A 22,978-nucleotide genomic window follows, 5' to 3' on the forward strand; every position below is an offset into this window, starting at 1 on the left:
GGGATCCTTAGCTGTTGCAATATTCTATGAGCTTCATCCATTTCTTTCTTTTTTTAATAATGTTTTTATTCTCCATTTTCACATTTTCCTTCAAATTTACACCCCACACCACAGACAGTAAACGGTAACAAATACAAAATCTAACAATAACAACGATCCCATCTTCCCACCACTCCAAACAACGGGCCTCCAAACTGAACCCAGTTTCTGGAACTGTGAGCTCAATTAATAATAATCTTTATTGTCACAAGTAGGCTTACATTAATACCGCAATGAAGTTATTGTGATAAGCTCCTAGTCGCCACATTCGGCTCCTGTTCGGGTACACAGAGGGAGAATTCAGAATATCCAAATTACCTAACAGCACGTCTATCAGGACTTGTGGGAGGAAACCAGAGTACCTGGAGGAAACCCACACAGACATAGGGAGAACGTGTAGACTCCACACAGACAGTAACCCAAGCCAGGAATTGAACCAGGGACCTCGGCGCTGTGAAGCAATAGTGTTAACCACTGTGCTACCGTGTTGCCCATGTTAGTTTCATCAGGCAATACCTACCCTTTACAATTCCATATTGTTGACTGATTGATAAATATTGGCCAGGACATTTGATAAGATCTCCGCTACATGGCTTTCAAACAGCAATCAGGGGATCTTTGACATATTCCCAATCCCCCCCTCCCCCATAGAAATTTAAACGGGATGGGTGGACAATCTTGTTTTCACACCTCAGTACAGCACTGGCAGTGTCAGCCTGGATTAATGAGGCAAGAAAGAGTCTGGAGTAAAAACAGTTCTGGACATGAACTCAAACGTTTTCCTCTCTCTATAGATGCTGTGAGACCCGCTGAGTCTATCCAGCATCTTCTGTTCTTATATCAGATTGCCAGCAACCGTAGTGTTGCTTGCAGAAGGGCAGGACTCTGGAGTGGGAATCGAACCTACAACCTTCCCCACCTTCAAGTTGCCCAAGAGTCGAAAACCCTCAGAGCACGTGACGCACCATCGCCTCACCCAGGAACGGGGTGGTGACGCCAGCTCCGTCAACAAACGTGCGGCGTCCTCACGTCACGGCCTCGACGTCGCTGTCAGCGTGATGGGATCACGCCACTGACGTCGGCTTCACGCAGGCGCCTTCGGGGCGGGGGGGGGGCGTGTGTGTGGGAAGAGGGGGAAAAAAGTTAATGAGACGCAGGAGGGTTTTAAAGTGAAAGTGTCGCGGCGGCTTTTTTTTAAACCTGATTTATTTTGTTGTTCACTTTCAAGCGATGGCTCCGAACTTGGATTTTGGCGGGCTGGTGCGTTATTTTATCGGCCGGTTTTAATTTCATCGACACTCTCCCCTTTTAAAGTCCGGGCTCTTTTATTTTTTTCCTTCCTCGGTTGTTGTTGTTTTCGAGCCGTCGCGGAAATCGAGAGGAACTGCAGCTCCAACAGGTAGGCGGTGTCCGCGAGCGCTTTGCTCGGTCCACCTAACTTTCATTGAAGTGAGTGGGAGGAGGAGGAGGAGCCTCGGTTCAGCCGGCCAATCAGCGGCCTCGCTCTGCGGCGGCAGCCAATTGGCGGCACTGAGGGGCGGGTCATTGTGTCCTGCCAGCAGATGTGGTTACGGCAGTGGGTCATGTTGGGACTGGAGGTGGGGGAGGAGGGAAGAGCAGCTCTCGGACCTGCTGTTGGTTGCACGCAGTCTGTCTCTCCTGAGCGCTGGAAACGGCGAAATCTCGGCCAGTCGTCAGTTTGCGATGGAGGAATTGCAAACTTTGTTCCTGGCGCTGATTGTTTTTTTTTTGGGGGGGATGTTTTTCTATTAAAGCACTTGTGGTCGAAACAGAAGTTGTACAATGCACCCCCACATAGGAGGAGTAGGCCCTATTTCTAGAATCTGAAAAGGGGCGACAAAAAAAAAGAAACAAACTTTATATAACCCCAATGTGGTTGCTTTCTTTTTCCATTTCATTGCAACGCAAATCCAAATTGGGGCAAGACCAATTCTGATGGTATTAGACAGGAACCTTCAAAAATTGATTGAGGATGTCTGTTGGCAGGCAAAGGGGCGGCTGGTAAGTGGGAGGCTTTCAAAAGTGTGTTAACCAGGGTTCAGGGTAAGCACATTCCTTTTAAAGTGAAGGGCAAGGGTGGTAGAAGTAGGGAACCCTGGACTCGGGATATTGAGGCCCTGGCCGAAAAAAAGAAGGAAGCATATGACGTGCATAGGCAACTGGGATCAAGTGTTGTTGGAGTAGAGTTGAGAGAAGTCAGGAGGGCAAAAAAGGGACATGAGATTGCTTTGGTAGACAAGGCAAAGGAGAATCCAAAGAGCTACAAATATATAAAGGGCAAAAGAGTAACTAGGGAGAGTAGGGCCTCTTAAGGACCTACAAGGTCATCCATGTGCGGATTCACAAGTGATAGGTGTGATTCTAAATTAATATTTCTCATTGGTATTTATTACTCAGAATGGCATGGATGTTAGGGAACTTGGGGAAATAAATAATAATGTCTTAAGGAGTGTACATATCACAGAGAAGGAGGTGTAGAAGCCTGAAAGCAGGACCAGATTAAATGTAACCTAGGAGATTGTGGGAGGCTAGGGAGGAAATTGCAGGTCCCCTCGCAGAGATATTTGAATTGTTGACAGCCACAAGTGAAGTGTCTGAAGGTTGGAGGGTAGCAAATGTTGTGCCTTTGTTTAAGAAGGGCTGCAGGGAAAAGCCTGGGAACTACAGACCAGAGAGCCTAATATCTGTGGTGGGTAAGTTGTTAGAAGGTATTCTGAGAGACAAGATCTACAGGCAAGACTGACTGGGGACAGTCAGCATAGCTTTGACAGTAGAAAATCATGTCTCATGAATTTGGGTAACCAAGAAGGTAAATGAGGGCAGTGCAGTCGACATTGTCTACATAGACTTTAGCAAGGCCTTTGACAAGGTACCGCATGGTGGATTGTTGCATAATGTTAAATCTCATGGGATCCAGGGTCAGGTAGCCAATTGAATACAAAATTGGCTTGACGACAGAAGACAAAGGGTGGTTGTCGAGGGTTATTTTTTAAACTGGAGGCCTGTGACCAGCGGTATCCCTCAGGGAATCAGTGCTGTTTCCACTGTTATTTGTTATTTATATTAATGATTTGGATGAGAATTTAGGAGGCATGGTTAGTAAGTTTGCAGGTGACACCAATATTGGTGGCATAGTGGACAGTGAAGAAGGTTATCTAGGATTGCAACGATCATGAAGCGCATCACCTCCATACTCCCGGAACGCCTTGACCCACTTCAATTCGCATACCGTCGCAACCAGTCCACATCAGACGCCATTTCCCTGGCCATACACTCATCCCTAGAGCATCTCGAAAACAAGGACTCCTACATCAGACTCTTATTTATTGACTACAGCTCCGCCTTCAACACCATAATCCCAGCCAAGCTCATATCAAAGCTCCAAAACCTAGGACTTGGCTCTCCACTCTGCAACTGGAGCCTTGACTTTCTGACCAACAGACCACAATCAGTAAGAATGAACACCAACGCCTCCTCCACAGTAGTCCTCAATACCGGTGCCCCGCAAGGCTGCGTACTTAGCCCCCTACTCTACTCCCAAAGGAAGAGGAGTCTTAAAACGAGAGGGCACAGGTTTGAGGGGAGAGATACAAAAGGGTCCAGCCCCCCCCAGACTGAGGCCTTCCTCCCCCCCCCCCCCCCCCCCCCGCCCCTGGCCAGACTGTGGGGAGAAGGACTTTCAGCAAGAGGCCAAATTTGGCCGGTGTGTTCATGAACGATAATAAGACACCACTTCAATGAGAATGACCTTAACTGAAATCTACCGTGAGTTGCAGCATCAAAGCAGGGCAAGAAGCTTTAGTGGATGTGAAGATGGCCATGAGGATGTGTTTTTATGTTCTGGATCCTTCAGAAAGCAAAATGTTAGTCAACTGAGTTTTGCTTTACAGTAGATTGTGGCATATAAATCAACCTGTCATATAAAACTGGCATGTAATACAATGCTTTTTCTAGCCCTAAAAATCATGTTTTTTTGCATATACCCAGTTTATAAGGTATGCAAAGCAAGCATTGGTGCAGTGAAAAGTTTAAGCTGACGACTAATGCAATTATAGCATGTCGTGGCTGAACAAGATGGTCAATTTATATAATTTATATAATCTGCTTAAAATAAGTTGACCACCTTGTTCAGCCACGACATGCTATACTTGCATTAGTCATCATCTTAAACTTAAAGGGAGTGGGTCTAACCGGACAGCTCTTTCAAAGAGCTGACGGACACAATAGTAGCTATATCATTTAGTGTTGTATCATTCAGTGAAGTTCCTTGGAAAATATTGCTGGTTCATTAATGGTCTGTTTGCAGTTTATGGACTTGCAGGCCAAATCTCCGCAGCATATCTTGGGTAAGACTGGAGTTTGGCAAACCTCATTTAAGTGTTCCAGTTTTATGGTTCAGTTGCCCTTTAATGTCTCTGTCTCCTGTCTCCGGTGAAGGACTAGGGGACAAACATGGTACATTTGCACTACTGTGGAAGCAACAGCTATTCTGTAAAATAGTATAATAATCTTTATTATTGTCGTAAGTAGGCTTACATTAACACTGCAAAGAAGTTACTGTGAAAACCACTAGTCATTCAAGGCAAATGGATTCTGGTGTTTGAAATGGCTTCGAAACTGTACTTTGACCTCCAGGACAGCAACTTAAATCCAGCAGAGATTGATTGGATTAATGTCAGTTCACTTGCTGTGATGATCCTCTGTGAACTGAACTGAGGCAGTTTCAGCCTAGTCGTGAGTAAGGTTGGGCTTACTTTCAGGCAAATTGTCAGTTGTGTCGAGGAACCACAGGGTAGTTGGTTTGGTAAGTGGAAATTGTCTTTCTGGCAGAATAGAGAGCACCCTGATGGGATAGGATCAGAATAAACTGAGTTTCTGCAGTTTATGTGCAGCTGACTTGGGAGTGCTTTGGTTTGGAATTGTCCGTCCAATGTAACTTAATTCCCCAGCACTAACATCCCTTATCTTACTGAGCATAAAAACTTACCTCCTGCTTAAAGATAAATGTTTTCTTAACTTGTAAAGGTTTCTCACTTATTGATTATTTTTAAGTCCTTGGTACGGTACTTTGGTATTTTGGAAACTGGCAGTTCAAAAAGGTAAAACCAACAATTTTTGCAGACAAATGTACCTGAAGACAAAATGAGCCATGGGAGATTAGTAGGTTGGATAAGCAGAGCTAACGGATTGGATAAAAAGCTGTAAATTGCAGTTTTGACACTAAATTCAGAAGGTACAGAACAGATGGAGAGGATTACAAAGCATTAATCTGATTTGAGGTGTTCAAATAACACATGACACATTCTTTGCGATGTGAATGCTGATATTGAATTTTTCTCTCTTATCCTCCGCCTATTTCATATTTTAGAATTTGTGATTCTTTTCAAAATTACTAGTGAAAACTAGAATTTATTTCGCACCATTAACAAAGTAAAACATCCCCAACTGCTTCATAGGAGACAAGTGACTGATTAGTTCAGATGGTTAAAGCATGGTGCTTCCAGGGGCTGGTTTAGCACAGAGGGCTAAATAGCTGGCTTGTAATGCAGAACAATGCCAACAGCGCGAGTTCAATTCCCGTACTAGCCTCCCCGAACAGGCGCCGGAATGTGGTGACTAGAGGCTTTTCACAGTAACTTCATTGAAGCCTACTTGTGACAATAAGGGATTATTAATAATAACACCAAGTTTGCAGGTTCGATTCCTATAAGAGCCATCCCCATCTTAAAGCAAGCACATTGCATGCTCTGTTTAGTTGCAATCCCTAAATCGATGCTATCACAATAAATGATTATTTAAAATAGGGTTGCTCACTCCTCCCTGTAGCATTGTAGGATTTTTAGCCTTCCAATATGCCTGTTGGCAAACAGTAAGAGCGGGAGAATTTCCTGGCCAGATGTACTGTAGAAACCAACATACGTGCTGGTGTAGCTCTTCACCATCTGCTTCACCATTCAATAAGATCACATTCCCACCTATCCCCATACCCTTTCCCCTCAACTACTTATCAAGAATCTATCTACCTCTGGGGCAGCACGGTGGTGCAGTGGTTAGCATTGCTGCCTCACGGCGCCGAGGTCCCAGGTTCGATCCCGGCTCTGGGTCACTATCCATGTGGAGTTTGCATATTCTCACTATGTTTGCATGGGTTTCACTCTCTTCCCCCCCCCCCCCCCCCCCCCCCCCCCCAACCCAAAGATGTGCAGGATAGGTGGATTGGCCACGCTAAATTGCCCCTTAATTGGAAAAAATGAATTGGGTACTCTAAATTTATATATAAAAATAATCTATCTACTTCTTTTCAATATTCAAGGGAGAAAAAAATTAAAAGCCACTTGAGGAAATATTACAGCAGGTGACCTACGGTTTGGTCAAAGAGGTAAGTTTTAAGGAATGTCTTTAAAAGGGGAGAAAGAGTTAGCGAGCCATGACATTTTCAGAAGGAACTCCAGAGCTTACAATACAGACTTCTGAAGGAACGATCTCCAAATGTGGAGCGTGTAAAATTGGGAACGTGTAAGAGGTCAGAATTGGACAAGCAATAAGATCTCAAAGTTGTGGGCTGGAGGAGCTTTCAGAGATGGGGATGGGTGAGGGCACGGAAGGATTTGAAAAGAAGAATGGGAATGTCTAATGGGAGTGAATGTAGGTCAGCAATTTCAGATGAATGGGAAAGTGTGCAAGTTAGGAAAAGGGCAACAGTTTTGGATTAACTCGCATTTACAGAGGGGCAAGCTGGAGGTTGGTTAGGACTGCATTGAAATGGGTGAGTCTAGAGGCAATAAAGGTACGGATGACAGCCTTGATAGGATAGAAAATATTTTTATCCTATTTATAATGTTATCTCAAGTGATCAGTGTATATATCATATTGCATCATGTGGACACACAGATTCATTTGAAAATATTAGAATATTTCAATGCTACTTAGACTGTGACTGTCAAATAAGATCTTGTTTTTCTCATTACTTCAGGCTTGATATTTTTATCAAGGTAAACAATGCACAGGAAAATCCAGATGTTTAATTGTGCCACCAGAGGATTTGTTTAATGAAGTAACTGGGATTGATGCATGTGATTCACGCAAATAACAGAATAAACTGACTAAGGTACTATCTCATCGTAAAATTGTAGAATATTACCTATTAAATTTATGTTAATTATGTCACAATTTTTGTTACTTGAGTAAACATATCCTTCAAATATAGTGGTCACTGATAGTTTGTTTGAGCTGCAACTCAATGTTTGAATCTTGCCAATCAAGTTTTCACTCCTGCTATATCACTGAAATGGCCTGATTCAAAGTCCCACATGACGGTGTGACTTTTACTATGGTGTGCTCCCCATCTTTATCCTTCTCCACTGCTGTGCCGTTTCTGAAATGTTTGACAACACCACTCCCTTCCACTGCCCAGCTGAGTGAGTTGGCCACTACCTGGCACCATTCCAGCCAAGCCAGTTGGAGCCAGAAAATCATCTTCTTCAATGGTTTCTCATCCTGCCCCTGTTATGTTCCCTCAAGAAACCCCCAAGGATCTATCCTTGACCTTTTCCTTTTTTTTCTTATTTACATGCTTCCTCTTCATTATCCAGAAAAATTAGGCCCCCCCCCCCCCCCTTTAATTTTGGATTTCACAGAAGTGGGACAAGGGGCGAGCAACTAGCCTGCTCCCAGGAGGCAGTTGGGTCAATTAAACATTTTAATGAGGCTAGTAGCTTCTGATTTAACCATGGCTGGCCTGGTTTCCCTGGCCCCGGAAAAGTAGCAGTTGAAGGGAGGTGAGAGGCAGCTTCTGTGGAGAGGCGAAGACAGCTTATTTTGGGAGGGGGAGGTGGTGGTGGTGTCCTCCTGCTCTTCCCCTCCTCCATTCAACTCCTTCAAACCCCACACACGTCCACATCCCTACCCTGTTCCACCTTTCCCTCTGCACCCCACCACCCCCTTGCTGCTCCGCCTCAGGGATCAGATAGACCCATGTTGCTCTCTCCCAAGCAGCAATCGGCAACTTTGCTGTACAGCATGAGGGGAAGTCTAAACTTCTGGGTTTCTGGATAGAACCTCTGCACCCGTCACCTCGCCTACATAGTCTGGGCGTCAGAAATCTGCTGGTGTAATTGGGTTCCATATGTATGCTGCTGACTCCCAGCTCTGCCTCACAACTGCCTCCCTCAACTGCCAACCTATTCTGTGTTTTGTAGTTGTTAATATGGGCAATCTTTAAAGAAATGGTCTAACATGCATGCCACTCAGCTGCAATCAGGGACGGCCAAAATGCTGGTTTTGCCAGTGACGTCCATGCCCCAGGAGTGAATGAAAAAAGCTGCTTTTCTTGTATTGGGTCCTGGAGTACCGAGGTCACTGACTTTGAATCCTGCTACAAACTCCATTCCTTTGCCACCAATATTGTCCCTCGCCTGGCCAATGTCTCAGACTGTCGGACTGAGAACAATATGTTCGATGCCCATTTGTCTGTGACCCCCCATATCCTGTCCATCATGAAGATTGCCTAATTCCACCTCTAAAATATCACCTGCCTCTGCCTCTTGATTACACTGCTGAAACTCTCATGCTTTTGGGCCTTTCCAGGCTTGTGTATTCCAACACTCTCCTGTTGGCCTCCTGCCTTCCACCGTACAGAAACTTGGGCTCATTTCAGACTCAGTTGCCCATAAAAACCCCACCCAATCCACACTAATATCGACAAATCCGAATGTTGCTCGTTGACCAACATTGGCTCCCTGTACATAAACACCTTGATTTTCAAAATACTTGTCCTCATTCAGCTTTCTCCACAACCTCGTTCCTCCTTAACTCTGTAACCTCCCCCATGCAGTGTGACCTCAACAATAACAACTCGTGGATGCCTTTAACACCATGAAACGTGTCAAAGCATTTCACAGGAACATTATGTGACACCAAGCCACATAAGGAGATTTTGGATCAAATGTTCAAAAGCTTAGTCAAAGAGACAGGTTTTAAGAAATGACTAAAAGGAGGAAAGTGAGGCAGTGAGGTGTAAGGACGGAGAGGGGGGTGCTGAGGTCACCTGAAATAGGTCAGCAATGAGGTGATGCTAGCCACTCCTGTCCAGGCCTCCTTGTTGAGTTTTATTCTTGTACAGATAATGTGTGTTTACACCTCATGCATTCTGCAGCCTTTCTTCAGGTACATCTATCATTCATTGTCAATACATGACCATAGAATTAATATTGCACAATTTTATTTTCTGTATGTCCACATTTGGCCCTTCAGAGCACAATTTCTTGCCAAGTTTTCTGGAGATGTCCAAGGTTAACCGGCCTCGCTGCACATGTTTCCACTTGAAGGAAGTATTGATAAGCTAAGGATCTTCAGCATCAAACAGACTTCTTGGGAAGGTACTTAGATAGAGATTTTAAATATTGAATGAGGCAGCAAAAATAAATTTCAGATTGCTCAGAAGAAGGGCAGGATTGTGGAGGGTAATAGTGTGAAATGACATATTTGCTCACAGGGACAATTAAGAATGCTGGTCGCGGTATCGACATTCACAGAATCACAAGAGGCCCTTCAGCCCATTGAGTCTGCACCAATGCATGAAAAACACCTGTCCTGCCTACCTAATCCCATTTGCCAGCACTTGGCCCATTGCCTTGAATGTTATGACGTGCTAAGTGCTATCCAGGTATGTTTTAAAGGATCTGAGGCAACCCACTTCTACTTCCCAGGCAGTGCATTCTACACCGTCACCACTGTCTGGGTAGAAAAGGTTTTCCTCAAATCCAAAAATCCAACCCCCCCCCCCCTCGTAACTGAAGGGGATCCACCCTGCCCATGCCCCTCATAATCTTGTACACCTCGACCAGGTCGCCCCCTCAGTCTTCTCTGCTCCAGAGAAAACAACCAAGCCTATCCAACCTCTCCCCATGTCTGCGTGGGTTTTCTCCGGGTGCTTCAGTTTCCTCCCACAAGACCCGAAATACGTGTTTATTAGGTGAATTGGACATTTTGAATTCTCCCTCTGTTTACCTGAACAGGTGCCGGATTGTGGCGACGAGGGGCTTTTCACACTAACTTCATTTGAGTGTTAATGTAAGCCTACTTTTAGCTACTGTGACAAATTTCAAGTAGATAATGCAATGGAGAATCAGACTGAATGCAGAAGGTTCAGAGGAGAAGTGGAAAATTAAATAAGTGAAGCAAAGTGGGAGTATGAAAAGAGGCTGGCAGCTAACATAAAAGGGAATCCCAAAGTCTTCTATTGGCATATAAATAGTAGAAGGGCGGTAAGAGGAGCAGGACCGATTTGGGGCTGAAATGGAAATTTTGGCATGGAGGCAGGGATAATGGCTAAAATATTAAATAAATACTTTGCATTTGTCTTTACCAAGGAAGGAGATGCTACATAGGCCACAGATGAAGAGGAGATAATTAAATAAAAGAATTTAGAATTGTTGGCAAAGAGATATTAGATAGACTAGCCATACTTAAAAGTTAATAAAAGAATTAGATGCATCTAAGGATACTGAAGAAAGTGAGAATGGAAATTGCAGAAGCACTGGCCATGATTTTCCAGTCTTCCTTAGACTTGGAGATTGTGCCAGAAGACTGGAAAATTGCACATGTACACCCTTAGGGTGTAGAGATATGTAAGTCAGTTTAACCTCTGGGATGGGGAAACTTCTAGTCACAATAGTTTGGGACAAAATTAATAGCCACATAGACAAATGCTGGTTAATTAAGGAGAGACAGCACAGACTTATTTTAACTTAAGAGGGTTGATGAAGACAATGCTGTTGATGTGGTGTACATGGACTTTCAAAAGGCATCTGATGCAATACCACACAACACACTTGTGAAGAATGTTCTGGCGGCACGGTGACGCAGTGGTTAGTACTGCTGCCTCATGCGGCGAGGACCCGGGTTCGATCCTGGCCCCAGGTCACTGTTCGTGTGGAATTTGCACCTTCTCCCTGTGTCTGCGTAGGTGTCACCTCCACAACCCAAAGATGTGCAGAGCAGGTGGGTTGGCCACGCTAAATAAATCTAAATTTATTTTTTAAAAAGGAGGGAATGTTCTAATTCATGGAATAAAAGGGAAAACATCAACATGGATACAAAATTGGCTGAGTGACAGGAAACAGAGTAGTGGTTGTGGATGTCTTTTGGGTTGGTAGGATGTTTTGTAGGAGAGTTCCCCAGGGCTCAGTGGGACCCTTGCTTGCTCGTCCTGATGTATATTTTAATGATCTAAACTTTGGTGTGCACATTTGTGGATGCTTTAAAACTTGGGAAGTGTAGTGAACTGTAAGGAGGACTGCGGAACTTCAAAAGGACATAGAAAAGTTGGTGAAATCGGCAGACAAGTGGCAGATGAAATTCAATGTGGGTGGACAAGTGTGAAGTGAATCAATTTGGTAGAAAGAATATGGAGAGAAAATATAAAAGATTACAAGGATCTGAAGGGGATATAGGAGCAGAGGGACCTGAGTTTTCATATGTACAAGTTGTTGAAGATGGCAGGCAATTTGAGAGTGCCGTTAAAGCACACAGCATCCTATGCTTTATTAATAGGTTCTTGGACTTTATAAGAGCAAGGAGATTATGTTGAATTTGTATAAGACACTGGTTCGGCCTTAGCTGACATATTGTATCCACTCTGGACACTGCACGCTAGGAAAATGTGATAGCATTGGAGAGAGCATATAGCATAGATTCACAAGAGTAGCTCCAGGGATGAGGGATTACAGTTCTGAAGATAGATTGGAGAAGTGGGGACTGTTTCCATTGGTGAAGAGAAGACAGAGAAAAGATTTGATACAGGTATCCAAAATTATGAGAGGTCAGGTCGGAGTAAAGAGGGACAAACTGTTCACACTTGTGAAATGATCAAGAATGATAGGGCACAGATTTAAGGATCAAGAATGAGAGGGCACAGATTAAATGTAATTAGCAAAAGTGACATGAAGAAAACCTTTTTATGCAGAGAGTGGTTGGGATCTGGAATACACTGCCTGAAATATGGTGGTGGTTTGCTCAATCCAGATTTTCAAAAAGGAATTAGATTTATCTGAAAAGTAAGAGGGTGCATTGAGTTACAGTCAGAAGACAGGGGAATGGCACAAGATGAATTGCTCATTCAGGTGGCCTAGCATAGATAGGATGGGCTGAATGGTCTGTGCTGTGTAACATTTCTGTGATTCTGTAAATGCAAATTCTGATTCCGCTTTTCTTTACCACTATAAACATAAGGAAGTAGAAATGAATGGAGATCATCTTTTTTATGGCTTCTGGTTGTCTTCGTTGCTCGACTATAGGTGAGCTCCACAATAGAATCTTTCCATCTCCACAACGACTCTTTGTGGAGTGGAGCTATGTGAGGCACAGCCAGAGCATGGCTTCCCTCACTTGGTGCACTCTTCAAAAGAAGGAATTTTAATTTTTTTTAAGAAAAATAACTTGGTACCAACATACTGACGAGCTAAATCTAAAAGAGATAGTTAAAAGGATAGCTGGGAAAACAGAGGCTGATAATGGCCATGGTTTTTTTTTCTTCTGCACTCCTGTTTCCTTCCTATAACCCTGTGAAATGCTATCCCAAAATACAAACCAGGCAGACTGACTAGTGTTGGTTCTTTATCACAAGCTACTTCCCAGTGTGGTTGTATAGCATAAACTCAGAACTACTGGGGTCCTGGATAATGCCATCTGCATTGTATTAACACCAGATTCTTGCTTTTTAAGCACAATAAATCAGAGCGAGGCTCAGAAAACAAACGCACAGTAGAATCAAATCAAGTTTGATCTCCCAAAGCTCCAGACTTCCATATCGTACATTCAAGTATATTTTCTGCGCCCTCACCCCTGTGAGAAGCATTTTGTTGTGAAACGTAGTGTTGCAGTCCTGCGTGCATTAGTCACATCTGTCAAATTGAAAGTTATTTGACTATTATAAACACACATTTTCCCATGCCTGTTAGGTGCAAAGTACTTGTTTCAACAGTAATTAAGAACAGCAAAAGGGAATGTAGTCTTTGTGTTGCTAATATGGAAAATGTTGTAAAATGCGAGTTGGAGTGTTAAATGCCACTAAACATGAAATCACTTTATGATATTATGGACTTCTGCATTAGTTTCTTGGGTCTCTACTTTCCAATGAAAGTCCATTAAAGTAATAAGTCTACATAATTAAGTGACAAATACTTCTATTCTTTTATTACTGAATTCCATTCTAATAATTGTTATAAGAAATCAATTGTTTCGGCTTTGACGATTATTGGCGCTCTTGCATTAGCACTGAACAATTTAGTGCGTAGCTGTGCAGTAAAGCAGCATAATTTGGGAATCTAGTTAATTAGCTTGACTCTAAAATTCAATAAAGCAATAGATGTGAGACCAGCTGGTGGGCAGTTTGGCACTACTTGAGGTTTGCACTTGGTATAGTGTAACTTCAGCCCTGGAGCAAAGCCAGATTGTAAAAAATGCTAGGCGGTTCGGGGAACATATACTTATTTTTCAGTTGTTTTAATGTTGGGGCCGATGGAACAGTGCCACCCACGCTGTCCTAACATTAGATCTGGCTGCCCTGGGAGTTGAACTCCACACGTGTGCACGTGTAGGGCACCGGTATTGACTAGTTTAATGCGTAATTGGAAAATAACATAGGCTGCAGACTGTCTATCACACTGCACAGACGACTAACTGCTGCCTACCTTGATATTACAGGCGTATTAACACATGCATGTTCCGAGTAATCGTCAGATTTCTTTATTCATTTTGGTCTTTTATTTTGGTTCACTGTTTCAAAAAAATTACAAGATTGGAATGACTCCTTTTGGCCTACCCACCTTAGTTATCCAGAAAAAGCCTCCCGTTTCCCCCACTCCATTACGTAATTCAGTGTTTTTAATGATTCCTGTAGTTTTGCCTCCGTTGTTATATCCAGTGTTTGTTCCAATTGTGAGTCATTCTTCGTTAAAGACGAGTTTCCTGGCATTAGTACTAAATTTAGATTACATCTTTATACTTATGACATGGGGTAGGGAGGAGGCTCGTCCAGAGTGTAATTTACTAGCCTGGACTTGTTATGCCAAATGGCCTTGTTTTGTCCTGTAAATTCTATTTAATTCTACAATCCATATCTGCTGAAGTGTTGATTTGTTCCATCAGTAACCAAACCTGTGTATGCTTTCCTGTTCACGCAGAATTATTTTAATCTGGTGCAGTATTGAAAGGTAAATCTGCTTTTTGATTCTAGGGACCTTCCTGTAGTTGCACTGCATTTGCATTAGTATTTGAACTGAAGTACATTCATGTTTGCCATGATTCTTCTTTAGTGCTTTTGAGTGCCTTGTTATTCTTATTTTGTGTTCTGTTCCTCGCGCTTTGGTCAACTGTATGTTTCATGTGCAGGTCAGGGATGTACAGTTTAATTTTAGTCGGGATCTTTAGAATTAAAAGAATACCTTTGTTTGTTTGAGGGAGCGTAGTAGTATATACTAAAGCAGTATTAGTAATGTGCATGTTAATAAGTTTGAGGAGCTGCAATAAAGTCCAGGCAGAGTGTTGGGTTTACCTTGGGACATCTGAGGGCAGAAATTAGTCTGGGTCCATCTTTGGATCTAAACTGTGAAGCCCAGGGATTGATCAGAATTTCTTGCTATGCTGCATCTGCATGCTGAAGCTAAGTTGCCACCCCTCTCTCAACCCTCTATTTCATTAAAACCCTTCTTGCAGGTGGTGATTACTCTTTTGGTAGCCCATTCTTGTTTGCTTGGCGTCCTTTTCGTTTGATTCGGTCTACCACGGGAATTTCCCTACATTAACGGTGTTGAATGAATGCAAAATTGTTTTTGAGATTTCGGGTGGGAGATGAAATAAAGAACTGAAATTACTTGTTGCAAAGATTGATAAAAACAAATGTAACAACAGCCTGTTGGACATACTTCATGTGAACTATTACAAATTGCTGATCTTTCTTGGCCAGTAGCCTCTGTATAGGTGGTCTTTCGCATTGACTGAAACAGAAACATGGGGAGTACCATTTTTTCACTGTTATCCTTATATCCTTCTATCTTTTGTTATGAGGAATTGAATTACAGGAGGCACCTCTGCTGCTGATGATGAAATCCTACCTGCATGCTACAAAATCCTTCCTGCTACAGTCCTTGCCTTAAGTAATGACTCCCTTTCTGGACTTTTGAAGCCAACATTTCAGCTTTAGTTTCAATGAAGCCTTGAGGCTCTCAGACTATTGCAGCCCTATTAGTACTGTTTGTACTTTGAACTTGGTATTCAGTAAAGCCTGACATTCTCTAATTGGCTTCCCAGGCAGAAGTTCACGATGGTGATGAAGTGCTAGGTGGAAATTCTTAGCAGATGGGGAGAGGGATACAAATTTGCGAATCAAGCTAGCAAACACGCTGCTGAGTTTAAATGTGACTTCCTATCGATAATATCACAATTTCATGTCTAGGTTTTTGTTGTCATGGGTAAGCTGTTGAAATTCTAAATGTTCCAACAATTTCCAATCAATACAGCCAATCAATCCTTTAGCCTGTTTCCTTGCATTGTCAGCTATTAAACAATCCTGTGTGCAGGAAAAATAAGCTTCCAAATGGACATTTCACAGTCTGAGTGAGTTCATCATGTTTACCATAGAGAGAACATTAGCGGCCCTTATCCCCAGATCATTATGTCATGCTAATTGTTGTTGGTTGAAATTCCAGATAAATATCTCCATTCTGTAGTCTTTTAAGTAACTTACCTGCCCCACCAACAACCCCGACATCAAAGTGCAAGATACTAGCACATAACCCTTCTGTTAAGTCACTTGTAAAAAGCTGTTATAAAAAAAAATCTCCTAATTATACAAGTTTCCCTGAGGATAGTGTGGCACTGCAGCACTGTGGTATAAAATGCTTGTGATTTGAGATATGTCAAGTTTCTAATTTCAGTGTTAGTTCAGGAAAAGATCCTGGTGGAAGATTAGCAAATTCCTCATTGTGTTTTAAATCAGAACTCGGCACCTGATTTTGTGGATTGGGAAAATCAAATTGGCAGGGGTAGTCATGAGGAAGAATTCATAGAGTATATTCGGGATAGTTTCCTAGGACAATATGTGTGGATCCAACAGGGATCAGGCTATTCTGGATCTGGTAATGTGTAATGAGGCTTTTTTAATAAATAATCTCAGAGAAAAAGATCCCCGAGTAAACGGTGACCATAACATTGTAGAATTTAGAATTCTGTATGAGAGTGAGAACTGTTCTGAACTGAATTTAAATAAGGGCAATTACATATGAATGAGGGCAGAGTTGGTTGGTGTGGACTGGTAAAGGAGTTTAGCTGAAAATAAGTGCAGTGGTTAGCACTGTTGCTTCATAGCGCCAGGGTCCCAGGTTCGATTCCGGCTTGGGTCACTGTCTGTGTGGAGTCTGCGCGTTCTCCCCGTGTCTGTGTGGAGTCTGCATGTTCTCCCCGTGTCTGTCTGTGTGGAGTCTGCATGTTCTCCCTGTGTCTGCGTGTGGTTCTCAGGGTGCTCCGGTTTCCTCTCACAAGCCCCGGAAAGAGGTGCTGTTAGGTCATTTGGACATTGTGAATTCTCCTTCTGTGTACCTGAACAGGCGCCGGAATGTGGCGACTTGGGGCGTTTCACAGTAACTTCATTGCAGTGTTAATGTAAACCTACTTGTAACAATAAAGATTATTATTATATATCTCTTTATGTCCCTCTGTCTTCTCCCTCATACAGCCTGTTTTTTTTAAATCCAAAGGAGAATTTTATTTTCTCTTGAGGGTAGTGAGCCTTTGGAACTTTCTTCCTCAAAAAGCGGTGGAAGCAAAGTCTTTGAATATTTTTATGGCAGAGCTAGATAGTTTGGTGATGAGCAAGGACTATTGGGTGTAGGTGGGAATATGGAGTTGAGGTGAGAGTCAAATCAGCCATGATCCTGTTGAATGGTGGAATGTCCAACCCCTGTTCCTAAATCTCTAGACTCTGTGCCATTTGCTTACCAACAGGATGCGCCGGTGTCCTGTCCACCAGTCAATGCTATTCTTCAGCTCAAGGTTCTTCAATAAAAGATTTGAATGTTTGTATGTTCGTATGTAAAATCAACCATCAATAAATTCCGAGACAAAGGTTCCCTGTATAATTAGTATTAATACACTATGTAAAATGGCAACGGGGGTGAAGATCTCTGAAGCACCAAGTTACCTTTTTCAAGTTTGAGATCTCATTGTATCAGCAACAATGAATTAAAGCTAAATATTAGATTTTGCAGATATAATTATCATTAAATCAAGCTAGAGTTTAAACTAAACTAAGGCTAATAGAAGAAATTGATCTGGAAAGTATTATGCAATGTTACTTCTGAGGTATTCCTGACCTGCTGGAAGTATCGCCATATAAACCAGAAATTGTGACATTCTGCTCATTTATAATTCCACAGAATCCCTACAGTGCAGAGCGAGGCCAGCAGTGTGGCTTCAATTCCCGTACTGGCTGAAGTTATTCATGAAGGCCCACCTTCTCAACCTTGCCCCTCGCCTGAGGTGTGGTGATCCTTGGGTTAAATCTCCCTCAAGGGGGAAAGCAACCATTGGTCATCTGGGACTATGGCGACTTTACTTACTTGACAGTGCAGAAGGACGCCTTTCAGCCCATCGGGTCTGCACTGACCTAGGCCCAGTCCCATGCCCTATCCCCATAATCCCACCTACCCTGCACATCTTTAAACTATGGGAGGAAACCCTCTCAGACACTGGGACAACGTGCAAACTCCACACGGTTACCCAAGGCTGAATTGAACCTGCATCAATGGCTGAGGAAGCAGTACTAACCACTGTGCCAACTTGCCGCCCATCTATTCCATTATAGAATCATAGAATCTACAGCACGGACAGGCCCTTTGGCCCAAACTGGTCCATGCCAATCAAAAAGCCCCTCTAAGCTAACCCCATTTGCTTGCATTTGGCCCATATTCCTCTAAACCTTTTCTGTCCTTATAATTGTCCAAAAGCCTTTTAAATGTTGCCAATGTCCCTGCCTCAACCTCTCCCTCCGGCAGCTCATTCCAAATATGTACCACCCTCTGTGTTTAAAAAGAAAAGCTGCTCCTGAGGTTCCCATTGATTCTTTCCCATCTTAACTTAAACCGATGCCCTCTAGTTCTCGATTCCCCAACCCTGGAAAAAGATTGAGTGCATTCACCCTATCTATGCCTCTCATGGTCTTATACACCTCTATAAAATCATCCCTCCGTCTCCTATGTTCCAAATAAAAAGGTCTTAGCCATCCCAATCTCGCCCGATAACTCAGTCCCCTGAGTCCTGGCAACATCCTTGTAAATCTCTTCTGCACTCTCTCCAGTTTAATAACATCTTTCCTATAGTAAGGCAACCAAAACTGAACACGATATTCCAGGTGTGGCCTCACCAACCTCCTGTACAACTGCAACATAAGTTCCCTACTTCTATATTCAATGCCCTGACTGATGAAGGCCAGCATGCCAAAAGCCTTCTTCACTGTTCTATCTACCTGTGACTCCAACTTGGAGAACTGTGCACCTGAACTTCAAGGTCCCTCTGTTCCAAGATACTCCCTAAGATCCTACCATTCATCGTGAAAGTCATACCTTGATTTGATTTTCCAAAATGCAACACCTCACACTTATCTGTATTGAACTCCATTCGCTATTTTCTGGCCTACTTCCCCAGCTGATCAAGATCCTGCTGCAATTTTCGATAACCTTCTTCACTGTCTACAATACCACCTATTTTAGTGTCATCTGCAAATTTACTGATCACGCCTTTTACATCCTCATCCAAATCATTGATATAGATAACAAATGGCACATCACGAGTCACAGGTCTCCAGTCCGCCAATCAGCCTTCCACCATTACCCTCTGCTTCCTACCATTAAACCAATTGTATATCCACTTTGCTAGCTTTCCCTGGATTCCGTGTGATCTAATCTTCCAGAGAAGCCTACCATGTGGAACTTTAGGAAAGGCTTTACTGAAGTCCATATAAACTATGTCTACTGCCCGGCCCACATCAACCTTCCTGGTCACTTCATCAAAGAACTCTAACAAATGTGTAAAGCATGATCTCCGATGCATGAAGCCGTGCTGACAATCAAACCCTGTCTTTCCAAATGCCTGTATATCTTATCCTTCCGAATCCTCTCTCGTAACTTACCCACCACAGATGTTAGGCTTACTGGTCTACAATTCCCAGGTTTTTCTTTGCAGCCCTTCTTAAATAAGGGCACAACATTTGCTACCCTCCAGTCTTCTGGTAGTAGTTTGAAGCAAGTATCTCCAGTGTTGTACAGAAACACATTAATGAGCTCTTTAAACACAGTGCAATGTGAAGTTTAATCTGTGAGTCCGAACACTTTATGCCATCACTGCATTGTTCAGGCTACATGATTTACTTCCATGTATGGGTATAACGCAGTATACTCCAAATGGAATCAACTGAACCAGCACAAGAGTCCACAGAGGAACAACAAAACAATCAGCAACTTTAATTAATCTTAAAGGTTTAAAACCAACATAAGGTCATAACATTTCAAAGAAATAAGGCACAGGAGCTTTTAATGTTGAGAAACTTGTGCCCTTTCCAGATGTGCTGTACAATATAAATTTTTTGTCTCATGGGGAAAAGTTGCCTATTAAATAGCTGGAATTGGTCATATTTTTGATTCATGAAGAGGCAATAATGAAATGGCAACTTGCATTGTTCTTACTTCTTTGTATGCAGGCCAATTTTCCTGATACCTCTGAGGCATTGTTATAGCAGCACAGAAAAAGAATTGGGTGAAGAGATGGTCGGTTTTTAACTGGGGGTACTTCAAAGCGGGTGAGTTTTGATGTCTATTGAAAGCTCACCCGCTGCAGCAGAACTGGGGTCTAGGTATTTTATTTCCCAAGCTTTATTTAACTGCCATCATCCAGCTTCCTACCGGTTGGGGCAAGTGGGCGGGATATGACCCAGATTTCCTTATGTTTTGTCACGGTTCGTCCTTTGCAGGCGAAGATGACCATGTCATTAAATAGAATTCATTGAGTTAAGTTTCAGGTGTGATATGCTCTAAGATAGCCAATCATCCAATTCGAGTAGAATAAGATTCATATCGCGTTCGACAGACTTGCACGTATTGTTAGTGCAGCAGACGTACTTGTGGCTCTGGAAGTTTGAAGCTCATATTTCCTGTTGGCCCTAGCAACTCTGTTCTGTTCCTGTTGGCCCGAGCAATTCTGTACTGTCCATAGGAAATGGTGCCTTTGTTAATGAAACTTCACCACACATAGAACGATGCTACAGAAGAAACATCAAAATGACTGATGATGGTCTTGTATACCTTAAAATGGAATTCCAGTTCGAATCAACATCAATCATTTCTAAGTTTTACTATTTTTCCCTTTTGGAATTTCTCTGGAGTGATGTTCAGGGAGCCCCGAAGGTTTTGTGGCACCTTGGGCGGCACGGTGGTGCAATGGTTAGCACTGCTGCCTCACGTCGCTGAGGACTCTGGTTCGATCCCGGCTCACTGTCCGTGTGGAGTTTGCACATTCTCCCCGTGTCTGCGCGGGTCTCGTCCCCACAACCCAAAGATGTGCAGGGTAGGTGGATTGGCCATGCTAAATTGCCCCTTAATTGGGGAAAAAATTATTAGTTACTCAAAATTTAAAAAGTTTTTGTGGCATCTATGTGAACGTTTTCCTTCAATGAACTTGCTGTAGATAAGCTTTCTTGGCAAGCACTTAATCAGGAACCCTGCTAGCATGTTCTGCCCATCTCATTAGAGCTCCATTCAGCTGTGTTTGGGTGGTAAGCATTTCTTTATTCCTTCACAGGGTGTGGGCTTGCTGAATGGTCAGCCTTTTTGTAGTCCAGCCCTGATTGTCATCTTGAATTGCCATAGTCCATGTACACCCACAGTGCTGTTTGGAAGCAGTTCCAGGATTTAAACCCAAAGACGGTGGAGGAACGACGATACGTCCACGTTGGGATACACAATGCTGCCACCCTATGTGTCAGTGATGGAAGAAGTGGATGTTCAATGTGGTGGTTGTGCGCCAATCAAATCTGCTGCTTTGTCCTTGATGATGTTGAACTTCTTGAGTGCACTCATCCAGGCAAGTGGAGAATATTCCACCGCACACCTTTATATACATGGTGTACAGGCTCTGAGAAGTCAGGAGCTGAGTTACCTCCTGCAAAATTCCCAGCTTCTGACCTGCTTTTGTGGAGACACAGTATTTTTATAGCTCTTCCAGTTCAGTTTGTAGTCAGTGGTAACTCCCAAGGATGTTTATAGTGGGGGATTCGGCACTGTCAAGGGGAGACAGTTAGATTCTCTCTTAGAAACAGAGAAAATAGAAGCAGTTGTAGGCCATTTGGCACTTCATACGATCAAGGCTGATCATCCCACTCAGTAACCTATTCCCAATTCCCCCCCCCCCCCCCCCCCCCCCCCCCCCCCCCCCTATATACTTTGATCCCTTTAGCCCCAAGAACTATATCTAACTCCTTGAAAACAAACAATGTTTTGGCCTCAACTGCTTTTTGTGGCAGCACATCCTACAGGCCCACCGAGAAATTTCTCCTTATTTCAGTTTACAGTTTACCCTGTATCCTGAGACTGTGACCCATAGTTCTTGACTGCCCCGCCATCTGGAATATCCTTCCTATCTACCCTGTCTAGTCCTGGTAGACTTTTTTTTCAATGTTTTTTTTTCTTTTTATAAATTTAAAGTACCCAATTCATTTTTTCCAATTAAGGGGCAATTTAGCGTGGCCAATCCACCTAGCCTGCACATCTTTGGGTTGTGGGGGCGAAATCCACGCAAACACGGGGAGAATGGGCAAACTCCACACGGACAGTGGCCCAGAGCCTGGATTGAACCTGGGACCTCGGCACTAGGATGAATTGAAGGAAAATGTTCACATAGATGCCACAAAAACTTTTAAAATTTTGAGTAACTAATAACCCACTGCGCCACCGTGCTGCCCTCTGTTAAACTTTTATAGGTTCATATGAGATTTCCCCCCCCCCCATTCTAAACCCAGTGAATATAATCGTACCAACGCAATTTCTCATCTTGCATCAATCCCACCATCCCAGCAATACTTTCACTGTACTCTATAGCAAGAACATTTTCAGATGAGGAGACTAAAACTGCACACACTATTCCAGATGTGGTCTCGCCAAGACCCTGTACAATTGCAGCAAGACACCCTGCTCTTGTACTCTAATCCTCTCACTATGAAGGCCAGCATACCATTTACCTTATTTACCACCTGCTACACCTGCATGCTTACTTTCAGTGACTGGTGCACAAGGACACCAGGTCTCGTTGTGCATTCCGTTCGCTCAATTTATAGCCATTCAGATCATCTGTCTTCCTGTTTTTGCTACCTAAGTGAATAACTTTATATTTATCCACATTATACTGCAATTTCCATGCATTTTCCCACTCACTCAACTTGTCCAAATCACGCTGAAGCATCTCTGCATCCTCCTCACAGCTCACCCTCCCATCTGCAAATTTGTAGATATTACATTTAGTTCCTTCATTTAAATCATTAAAAAAAATATGTTTTATTGGTTTTCACACTTTACATACTTTTAGTTTGAACGTTGAGTTACAGGTGTTGTACACGCGAGTAGTATTTTACAAAGGCAATTGGGGTGTGGCTCTGGTTTACACAAGAGAGAAAATTAAACAGTCAACCAAAGTACGAACAGATGAGGTTTGCCATACAGATTTACAACTGCCTGCTTCATCTCCCTTCGGTGACTGTGGGCCTTATTTGACCGGACTTCCTCTGCTGCCCTGCCTGTTGTTGGCCCTGGCTGGTGCTTCCCCACTTGTTGCTACTCACTCTGGTTCTCCTTTTGCCCTTGGGCCCATCCCTCTGTAG

At 43.1% G+C, this 22,978-nt stretch overlaps 1 protein-coding gene across 8 annotated transcripts in view; it reads left to right on the top strand.

Moving 5' to 3' along the window:
- The first annotated feature begins 1,167 nt into the window (after nt 1-1,167).
- The window catches only part of fbxo8 (F-box protein 8), an 87,430-nt gene continuing 65,619 nt past the window's right edge, over nt 1,168-22,978 (top strand). The window contains exons 1-4 of one of the 8 annotated variants that reach the window (XM_038805778.1): nt 1,169-1,438; nt 6,374-6,439; nt 7,034-7,168; nt 9,313-9,437. The gene's annotated coding sequence lies outside the window, so the exon portion shown is untranslated. Of the gene's footprint in view, nt 1,439-4,709; nt 4,865-6,373; nt 6,440-7,033; nt 7,169-9,312; nt 9,438-14,243; nt 14,274-22,978 lie in introns of those variants that run through there. The other 7 variants (XM_038805779.1, XM_038805777.1, XM_038805776.1 and 4 more) reach the window with 7 other exon arrangements.

The sequence above is a fragment of the Scyliorhinus canicula genome, chromosome 8, assembly GCF_902713615.1.
Source record: "Scyliorhinus canicula chromosome 8, sScyCan1.1, whole genome shotgun sequence".
Taxonomy (NCBI): Eukaryota; Metazoa; Chordata; class Chondrichthyes; order Carcharhiniformes; family Scyliorhinidae; genus Scyliorhinus; species Scyliorhinus canicula.